Here is an 8,575-nt window from a genome sequence, read left to right as displayed (position 1 = left end):
GGGGGAGGGGGGAGGGGCTTTTAATTACAGCAGCTCTCAGGAGCTGCTCTAATTAAAGTGTCCTCCGTGTCTTGTGTATTCAGCATCCCATGCTTCAAAATGGCAGCAGAGGTGCTTTAAATAAAGCTCATTCAACAAGCTTTAAAGTGCCCTGCCACCATTTTGAAGCATGGGGATGCTAAATACACAAGATACTGAGACTACTAGAGCATGCTAATTAGCACTCTCCAGCAGACTCAATTAATCGAGTCTGCTCTGATGCACTGCAATTACAGTGGATTGAAGCAGGCATCCTGCACATCTACAGGCACCCCTGAATACAAAACTGGTTGGATCAGCAAGCTCAGTGAGTAGTCAGCAACAGTTCAATGTCTAGTTGCTAGCAGTATCAAGTGGGCTTCCCTAAGCATCTGGCTTGGGTATGGTATCGTTTAACATCTTCATTAATGATTTCAGTGATGGAATTGAGTGCACACTTTGCAAATTTGTGGATGAGACCAAGTTGAGTAGAATTGCAGAGACTCTGAAGGGTAGGGCTAAAATCCAGAATGATCTGGATACACTAGAAAAATGTGTGTACAATCAACCAGGTGAAATCAATCAACAAGCACAAGTACAGAGTCCCCCAAATGGGACAGAATAATTGCATGCACAAATACTGACTTGAGAATGACTAGTTAGGCTGCAGTACTGCAGCGAAAGACTGGGGTTACAGTAGACCAGTGGTCACCAACCAGTGGATCTTGATCCACCAGTAGACTTCAGAGCCTCTTGCAGTAGATCTCAGAGCCTTTTGGAGTCAATCTGAAGCTGGAGTGTGGGGCTGAGTGCCCGCGTGCATGCACATGCACACCAGCCCAGCAGGTCAGTCCATGGGGGAGGAAAGGGCTGGGGACTAGATCAAGGCCCCCATTTGGCTGGGATTGTTCAGTCAGGGATGATCCTGCCTTGAACAGGACTAGATGACCTCATGAGGATCCCTTCCAGCCCTACTTTTCTATGATGTCAGGCCCATCTCTCATGTATACAAAACTGTATGCTTTCAACTTTCTCCTATATTCATGTATCTGTGTCTTTGTACCTTGTCTATGGTTCTCTCAGTTCATAAACCTTCTAGTATCTTCTACCCCATCTTGCCCCCACATTGGATGTTGTTGTTCCTATGCTATTGTTTACATGAGCTTGTAACTGTTTTCTACCTATTTCCCACCCCCATACTCCCTCAAGATGAAGGCAAGTAGACAATAAAAGATTCACAAGAGGGGAGCTTGCAGAATCAGGGGGAGAGAGCCAATATATTGAAGTCAACAGGATTTTTCATTGGAGCATTTAATGGAATTTGTACTGGGCCTTAGTCTCCAAACTTTTTGCCACAGACATTTTTCATTCCAGTAATGTTATCATTATTCTTGTGGTTGCTGTTTTCTATGTCAACATTTCTCTGTGACCTGGAATATTCTGGTTTCAGTCCTCTAACTGCATCTCCAATTATCAGAACATTATCCTCAATCACATTGCACATGTTTCCCAACTTCAGCTAATCTTGTTAAGGCTGCAGCCACTTCTTTCATACCCTGAGAGAGAACTCCCACAGCATTTAGAATTCCCATTTTCAATTAATTCATGTACAGGACAAACCCCTTTTTCTTGTGGGATTTCAAAGTCCTCCTTTGTTGTTTGCATTGATAAGGACAAGGAAGTGTCCTGCTGGCCATCACTGTTCCCTGGAAAGTTGAATCATTCTTTTCTGTGAAATGTCATTTTTATTTAGGAGTCTGCTGCATTGTTTTCCTCTCTGATCTTTATTTCTATTTAAACACAGTTTTTCAGGACTCCATGTCCTACAATCAACCTAAGTTTATGAATCTTTTAGGGAGCTGCAGATATTACTGTCATGTCTGGTCCTGTAATTGAGAGAGAGGAGAGTTCCAAGCTCAGTATGTTCCCAGATTTATATATTCTCCAAGTACAGTATTAAAATGGAGTATAATATATGGAGAAAACATTAAGGGGATGTTGTAATTATTCCAAAAGCAAGCAAGATATGAGAAGCCTTCTAAGGAGGAAAGAACTGTGAAGACAAAACCTACAGATTTAAATTCATCAGATTTATAGGAGTTTAGATTTTTCTTCTTAATTTTACTGGCAGATCCCTGGATCAGGACAGTTTATCATTTTGGACTTTCTCTCTCTCACTCTGTCTGTCTCTCTATTCCTTAACTTCTCCAGTCATTTTGTTTAGTTAAGTAGACATTAGTCTCAGTGAAAGAAAGAATGGACAAAGGTGGCTCTTCTATTTAAGTTTATTGCAGAGGGAAGAAAACAACTAACCAGAGAGTGCTATATGATGGTGTGTGCATATCCAGACCTTGCTAGGTAGATGCTCCAATTGGAAAGAAATGCCAACCATTTGTGCTTAGTACAAATGTTAATCAGTGCTATTATTATAAATAGTCTTGTGTGACCCAGTGCATGTATCAGAAATAAGTGTCACTTGAAATCCTTCAATTAGCTGATAGACTCTTGCATGTAAAACAATAACATTTATCTGAATGTAAATTGTACAAATTCCAGAATTTCCAACAGACCTTCTTTCAAAGATCACAATTGACCGCCGGTGACATGACAAAAACAAATATTTGCATTAGAGATTGCCACAAGAGTCACAAACCTTGGGAAGAAATTTGAAGTCCTTAAATCTGGAGGAGTTTGAATATTTTTGTTTTCAATGCTGGTGACAGATAGCAATCCTGTTCTACCCGGATCAGGACAGCTGTATAATTTACTAACCTGTCTCTCTCTACCTCCCTCCCTCTCATTCTTCATGCTTTCTCCAACTACTTTGTTTTACTAAAGACACTTTTAAATCACTGTGCTAGTGCCAGTTTTTGAACTCTGTATTGAAGAACTGAACATTGGCTACACCTAGGAGGAAGTACAAAGTCCTCACAAAAAGTCACACAATTTGCAAGTATTTGACCTTATTTAATAGCAGTAAAATAGTTAGCGTACAAATTGGCAAGTACCTAAAAAGGCTGATACTGAATCTGAATTTTTAACCAATATAACTTCTAATTTTGTTCTCTTCTCTCCTGTGATGGTTTTTCACAAGGAAAAATAAGCATAGTAAGCAGTATGCAAATATGCTTGCAGCTAAGATCTTATCAAGTACAATCACAGAAACAGCCCATTTTAAATCAATATTACAGAATATGCATGAAAAAGAAATAGTAATCTTGCAGATGCAACCATTTGCATAAGACTCTAAATTATATTAATCTAGTCAACGGACAGAAATGTATTGTGTCATGTCTAATCAAAACAGCTCAAAGTTTCTCAACATTTAAATTTCAGGTGTATAATATACAAAGAGCTGTTGTTGTGTGAGCCACAGACCAAGAGTTAGTTTCCTAGTGCTTTATTTTGTTTCTGGAATTATTTATTACTATTTAATTTTAAAAAATATTTGGTAAGGTATATTGAATAATTTTTAAATGGCATTTAAAAATATCCTCTAACAAATCATTTTAAATAGAAAAAGTTAAAAAAAAACCCTGCAGTTTCTGTTGCCTTACTCTGGTACCTGGATATGTCCTTAAGTCTAGACATTGATTTTCTTTTTTTGTAAACAAACATCATAAATAGTGAAAACAGATTACGCATTTTAAAAACTTCCATTACATTTTAAATTGAGGGTGTGAGAAATGCTGTCAGATGCCTATGTACTAATGACACATCTGCCATTTTGAAGTCTGTTTTATTGTTCAAAGTTCTGTGCTTCCAAACTATACCCGAGCAAAAAGTTATGTTGCAGTGAAATGAAAGCAGGGCAAATGGAGATCTACTCGGCTCTAGGGATAAGTCAAGGACCTTTTAGTTTTGTGACTATAATTCAAGTCCCCAGTGTAGTTCAAGGTGAAATAGGTTGAGTGCTCTGAGGTTCTGACCCTCAGTTGGTAGCCGTTACACAAACAAAATCAATGTACAATATTGTGGAAGGATGTTGGACAACTGGCAGCTTGTGCTCACTAAAGATATGGGACTGAGATGGAATACAGAACAAACCACCTCTTCTGTGTGCAGCAGGTAGTCTCCCCAAGTCAAGGTCAATGTCATTCGTGCAGGGAGTGTGGGAAAGCATGCATTAGTGCTACCATTGCCACAAACCGTCTGTGAATTGATTGAGGGACTTCCGTTTCCATAACACCTGGTCACTTAATCTAAATGAACAAAACACTATTTTAAAAACAGAAAGAAAAAAAATTCTATGCATCTTCCTAACAAAATGCTTTTGTCCCACCAGAAAATCAGGGAGAGAGAAAGAGGAATTGCATACATAGAAAATACACATCCTTTGAACAAATCTTCCAGAGCTTTCTGTTTACCAGTAATTAGTTTTCAGGACAGTGCCAATGGCATCAAGTCCTTGCAACTAATTAACTGCAGTTTTCTGGCTGAACATTATTACCCCTCTGCATCTATTGCTAGAAGACAAGTGCAAGGAGTGCGGGAAAGACTACATTCTCCTTTTCCCCCTGAAAACTTTGTTCACACAGTAACCCAGCATGAGCACTGTTCCTCTGTGTTTGGGACTCATCTGTGGATTGCTATTGATGTTTTGTTCTCACTTCCCAGGGACACGGAAATGCCATCTTATTTGGGGAATGTATGAACAGTTAAGCAAGGCCATCCTAGAAATGCTGCACATCAGTAAGTTATTTATACCTCTCAGAACTAAGCCTCACCACTACATGAAGTTAGTCTACCATCTTCTAAACCCACCAGCTACCAGTGACTCTTCCAATAGTGAAGCAACTCGTGTACAGTTTCAGGAGCATTCAAGGTAGGAGACTGGCCAGTTATTAATTGTCATCTAGATCATATTTACATATTTAACTTTTGCCATAATAAACAACTTCCAGTAACACAAAAGCTTAGCTGGCTTGAATTGCTTGCTTTAAGTAGGTTCTCCAATATAATGTATTTAGTCACTGACTGTATTGCTTTTATAAACCTTTCTGACTTGTATATCTTATAAATTACTTCAATGCTTTTCATTCTCTATGTAAACCCTGTAAAATCCATTGTTGTGAGAAGTCCATGCAGTCTCCTAAATAAGAGTTAAATAAAAAGGGGGTTAAATCATCAAGTCACTGCTTTGAGGACAAAGCAGTTTAGAAATGAGAAGCAACTTTAATTCCCAATCACCTACTCATAAAGCACCAGCTGAAATTACCTGCGCATGTCACTCTGCAGAGAAATATTTCCCAAGCCTGGCTCCTGTTACTAGCAGCACCTGATATTATTTAAAAAAAAAATTAGTAGAAATCTAATTTGCTTTTCACCATTTATCCAGTTTGTTTATTCTGTGCATGTCACTAACTCGGCAGCAAAACTAGAACCATCTGTATGAATATTAAGGCTGATGGTTTAGAAATATGGCAATTTCATGGAAGTCACTTAATGTCCCAACTTGCACACTTTTCAAATGTGTTTCATCTATTTACAGGACATGTCCTGGTTACCAGAGTACAAGCCTGGCAAGGCTGCAGCAGGGGACATTCTTGAAGAACCTAGGAATTGCTATACTCCTGGCTGACTCTGGCATCTCCTTGGGTCAGTACCCAGGTAACTTTAGTCAGTGGTGGATTAAGAGTTATTGGGGCCCTGGGCTCCAGAAGGGGCAGAGTCCCCTTCCCCTCCTGGTGCTGCAACTGCCAAGGGCATTGTGCCTCCACAGGGGAGGCTGGGTGGACCCAACCAGGCTGGGAGTAGGGTGGCACATGCCCACCTCTCCTCCTTGCTCCCTGCCCTACCCCACCGACCCCTGCCACAGACAAAGCAGAGCAGAGCCAAATAGAGCAAGGGCAGATGCAGGCTGCCTGCTGTGGGCTCAGGGCTCTTTGCCTTGCTGCCTTTGTCCTGGGAGCCCCACGCTGGCCAAACACCCCCTGCCCATCCAGCAGTTGGGGGCACAACTCACTGCCCCCACTGCTGCCGGGAGGGCAGGGAACATGGAGTGGGCGCAGGGCCCCAGGGCAGCAAGGCTGGAAAGCTCTGAGCCCACAGTGAGCAGCTCATATCCACCCCACACACAAATCGGGGGGGGCACACACTCATCCCTCCTTTTGGGGGTGCACGCAGCAGCAGGGAGCTGCCCTTACTCACTTGATGAGCTGCCTCTGGCTCTGACTCACTTCCTGCCCTGGCCCTGGGTCCCATGTACCACCCTGACTAGGCAGCCCCCAGCCCCTGCCCCTGCCCCACGCCCTCCCTCACCACGGGGGCCTCACTCTGTGGCCCCCTGACACACTCCCTTTCTCTCCCATACACTGACCTGCAGGGAGCTGCTCTCCATGCTGCCCGGCTGTGTTCCAGGCCATGTGCATGTGTGCAGCCACGCACATGCACACGGTGTGCCCTGTGTCCCACTCCTGGCAGCCCTAAGCAGGACCCCTTGTAGGCTAGAATGCTGCCTGCCTACAAGGGGAAACCCACCATTTTCTCAGGGAACTCAGGCAACTGGAGCCCCTGATTGGCAGGGGCCCTAGGGCCAGGCCCCACAGGCCTGTGCATTAATCCATCTATGACTCTAGGGGGATCCTTACTTCTTTCTTCCTGAACCAAATAAAGGACTGTGTCAGGTATTGGCAGCTGCATGCTCTTTATAAGGAAATCAGAACAGCTACTTCCTACTATAAATGAGGGAAGACTGAACCTGGGCTGGTGGGTCTCTGGTTCGAGGACTGGGTTTGAATGTCCCTGTTTCTTATATGGGAAGCTTAATTCTAGGCTCTGGCTACTACTTCCTTTCTATACCTCACAGCCCTCTGGTCAGAGATGGCTACAGCACTTTCTGTCACCATTACTCCCAATCTATGGGTTTATGATAGAATCCACAATTCTAATATTCTGATCCTGGAAGATACCTTACTTAGAAAAATCCTAACCAAACAAACATGGCTAAAACACTCTCTTCAGTTCTTCAAATCAAGATTTAAGCTCTTGAACTAAACACAATCAACTTTGAATGTTAAGCTAGAAAGAGGGTCACTCATGCAGAGCTAGTGCCAGTGTCCATCAAGGCCATGAGCACCTACCCTGCTGACAGAGCTAGGCTGCAGTGCTCCTGTATATATGCCATTATCAGTAGCAAACCAGGAAGGGGAAAGCATACAACTTCTCCATTTTAGAATAGCAGTTAAGAGCACAGCTGAGAAGGCTATGTTCCATTACTATCATGCCCTGAATAGATGATGAGTCTCAGGTATCCTTTGCTTACCTACAACAGTAGCTGAGTGAATAACTGAGCCATGGAGGAATTATTTAAGCATGAATGGAGTCTTTCATGAACTTGGAGAAGTAGGATAGTGGCAGAACATTTTGAGGAATCCATATGGATTAATGAATGACGAGGATGAGAGCAGAAGATATGTTACCTGGAAATCATTATAAATGGGAAAGAAAGGTGCAGCTCAGCTATGTGAGTGAAGAGGAAGTAAAAATGTATTCAACAGGATGGCTCACCATAACTTGAAAAAAGTCAGTGCTGAGGGGGACTGAGCATAATGGGCACTATATATCTTATTTAGATAGGCTGCACTGACCTATCCCTGTGGTACCTGAGGAAACACCATGTATCTGGGTCCAAGAAGGCAGTTTTCCTTAAGCCTCCTGGGGGATAACTGTTTTTCTGGAATGGTTTACTATCTGCTGAGGTGTTGGGGCTTAATGGAAATGGGAGGCTTCTCCCTAGCTTGTTCCTGTGGCCATATGGCTGAGGGCAGGTGAAACTTGGGCCTGCACATAGGATGTCTGCCAAAAGACTTTGGAAATATCGGAAGTCCCTAGTGGTGGCAGAGGATGTTTGCCAGTTGCAGGGCCACTTATGGTTCTGGACTGACTCATGGATTTGGACTTGATTTGGCTTGGAACATGAAAAATTTCTTTAAAAAAAAAGTTTGTCATCAGCATCTCAGCCTTTTGGCTAAAATCAAGTGATCAACAGAGAGCCTGATCAATGCCTTAAAAGCAGAAAAGGAGATTGACAGTGTCAGGATGGCAGGAGTAGAGGAGAGAAACCCAAAGCCCAAAACAGTGCTGGCTGATAATGAGAAGGTGGAAAATGAAATGAAGAGCAGAAACAAAAGTCTGGAGACAGAGGAAAAGAGGAGAGAAAAGAAGGTGAAGGCAGGAGCAACAGCAAAGACCACAACAGAGGCAGTAGCAAAGAGGGAGATAAGGCCCAAGGGATAACAGGAGCAGAGGAGAGCGGGAGCAGCTGGAGAAGGATTGTTGGGAGCACAAAAAAAGGTTGGTACACTGGGAATGGCATGACAAAAAGATACAGAAGAGAGTGGAGTGGAGACTACGGATAAGGGCAATGTTAACCAGTTTCATAGTTTCATATTTTCTAGGGTCGGAAGGGACCTGAGCAGATCATCTAGTCCGACCCCCCACCATGGCAGGAAAGAGTGCTGGGGTCAAACGACCCCAGCAAGGTGTTCATCCAACCTCCTCTTAAACCCCCCCAGGGTAGGAGCCTACACCACTTCTCTTGGAAGCTGGTTCCAGA

The sequence above is a fragment of the Crocodylus porosus genome, unplaced genomic scaffold (assembly GCF_001723895.1).
Source record: "Crocodylus porosus isolate Cpor-Errol unplaced genomic scaffold, CroPor_comp1, whole genome shotgun sequence".
NCBI lineage: Eukaryota > Metazoa > Chordata > Crocodylia > Crocodylidae > Crocodylus > Crocodylus porosus.
The sequence above is the reverse complement of the archived record's forward strand: the minus strand, read 5'-3'. Positions refer to the sequence as shown.